The sequence below is a fragment of the Corylus avellana genome, unplaced genomic scaffold, assembly GCF_965113065.1.
Source record: "Corylus avellana unplaced genomic scaffold, dhCorAvel1.hap1.2 HAP1_SCAFFOLD_91, whole genome shotgun sequence".
Taxonomy (NCBI): domain Eukaryota; kingdom Viridiplantae; phylum Streptophyta; class Magnoliopsida; order Fagales; family Betulaceae; genus Corylus; species Corylus avellana.
In genome coordinates, this window is record NW_028290508.1 from 32,501 (window position 1) to 35,000 (window position 2,500).

At 34.4% G+C, this 2,500-nt stretch overlaps 1 non-coding gene across 1 annotated transcript; it reads left to right on the forward strand.

Moving 5' to 3' along the window:
* The first annotated feature begins 1,931 nt into the window (after positions 1 to 1,931).
* TRNAS-GGA (transfer RNA serine (anticodon GGA)) lies at positions 1,932 to 2,018 on the forward strand. The gene has a single exon. It is a non-coding gene; the product is annotated as a tRNA-Ser (tRNA).
* Positions 2,019 to 2,500: the final 482 nt, after the last annotated feature.

Here is a 2,500-nt window from a genome sequence, read left to right on the forward strand (position 1 = left end):
TTCATATATAAATTTCTATAGAATCTTTGAAAAAGACTTTCTTTCATAAGAAAGAAAAGACTTACTATCTTTGGGATCTGATTCTACACCGCTGCTCAATACCTTAGGGGATCGACTCTATTACATAAGTTGATTCCTAACTTTTATCTCATATCGTGACATAAGTAAGCAGTTCTTATTGTATCGGCCCAAAACCTCACTAATTGATCTTTACGGTGCTTATTCTTTCTATCAATTAGATCCTTTCTTTATCCATAGACTAAAGGATCTAGGCATACCTATTTCTTCCTATTTGGACTTCTATGAAGTTTCTTTCTTTTTCTTTGCTACAGCTGATAAAAATCGTTGTTTTGGACACGATAGATATGATATGTAGAAAGCCTATTTTCTAGTATTTATTAGCGGATTTGCTCTTTCTTTCCTTTTTTTCTTTCTATAGTGGAGATAGTCGCACGTAATGACAGATCACGGCCATATTATTTAAAGCTTGTGGTAAGAACGGGTTTCGTTCTAGTGCCCTAAAATAATATTCCAAAGCTTTCGTATGTTCTCCGTTCCTTGTGTGGATAAGACCTATGTTATAGAGTATATAACTTCTATCATAGGGATCAATTTCTAGTCGCATAGCTTCATAATAATTCTGTAAAGCTTCCGCATAATTTCCTTCGGATTGAGCCGACATCCGTTGCGGTCGTCTTCGATTCAAAGAATCTCCGTTCCAGAACCGTACGTGAGATTTTCATCTCATACGGCTCCTCCCTTTTTATGTGCATAATGAGAATAATACATGGAATCATCAAAAAAGATTGAAATAATTTCATTATGAACCGAACGGGGCTAGTGTTTTTACAAGAAATCTCTAACCAACCTTCCTGTAAAAGATCTTTTCTTAACATCAAGTATCTTGGTACTAAATAAAAATGATAACTCTAACAATTTCTTTGTTCTTAACACCCCTTAATTTCCGGGAATTAGTCACTTCAACAGTCTTCGATGGTTATACGGGTATCCAAAATACGAACGAGATGGATATTTGTTGTACCAACCATTCTTGTTAATCCCGATTCCGATAAAGAAAAGGTATAATTTATAACAAAGTTTTCGTATTGTTGATTCCTAGGCGTAGTGCTTCTTTCCCTATGCTGCCTATTGGTACTAGTGAAGTAGGGTTGACCTAACCCATAGGTGTAACCTTTCGCTCAATACTAGAATCTAAAATTGAAGCATCTGAGGCTGCATTAATCGGGGATACACGACAGAAGGAATTGTTTTATTTACAAACTTCACCTTCACAATAAGCGTAGATTTATTTCAATAATCTTTTTATTTCTCTCCCAAATAATGTATCTTTCTCCGAAGACTGAAATCGGTAAAGAAAAAAACATCAAATCGCACCATCTCTGTAATAGGTGAATGCCTCTTTTTCTCCTGAAGTTGTCGGAATTATTCGTAATAAGATATTGGCTACAATTGAAAAGGTCTTATCAATAAAATTTCCATTTATCCGAGATCTGGGCATAGGTAGCAATCCATTCTATAATTTCTTTTACTTACCTCTTGTGGGAAAATGATCCCACAACAAAGAAATTGTACAGTACGAAATAACATAAAAATAAAAAAAAAAATAGATCAATTGATTCGTTCTAATTCATTGATTTAATTTGGTATAAATATTGTAAGTAAAAAGAATAACTATTGGAAAAAGATGGGAGCGCCGTCTTCGCAAGAATGAAATGAATAGATATATATCTTTTTTTAACAGTTTTTCACAAAAAAAAATTATTTTTATCCCCCCCTTGAAGGAAGGGTTTTTCTTTGATGAAAAGTTTTCTATATTTTTTTATAGTTAGAATTGACTGTACGTACCTATCAAAAAATCTAATATGAATGACTCACTATTCACTCGGTTTCTGGGCCATAATCATTATGTAGGAGAGATGGCCGAGTGGTTCAAGGCGTAGCATTGGAACTGCTATGTAGGCTTTTGTTTACCGAGGGTTCGAATCCCTCTCTTTCCGTACCTTTCACCTAATTCACCAATCTTATTAACAGCAATGTATCAAAGCAAATAACAATGGATACCATTATTCCAACGGTTAAGTTAGACCTTTCTTTTATTTTGATATAGATTCTTTATTCCTATGTTCCGCAGTACAGAAAATAACATACTGGAAAGAGTAGACAACAGGGAATGAGAATCTCCCTACCGATCCGTGATCCATGAATGGGAGAAAAATCCCCGTATCAAACTCCTTACTTTGATGGGTCTTTTTGCTTAGGCGAAAAGGGAAAAATTGTCCGAACCCTTGTTTTATTGTTTTATTTTAATTAGGTTTAAGTCTGACGAGAATAATATTCTACAACCAGCAATTCATTTATTTTCAAACCGACCCATTGACTATCTATTATTTGATTGACTAATCCTTTATATTGGAATGGTTGAAGGGTCAAATGTTTTGGCAATTCCTCGCGGGGGGATGAATCAAGATAATTTTGAATC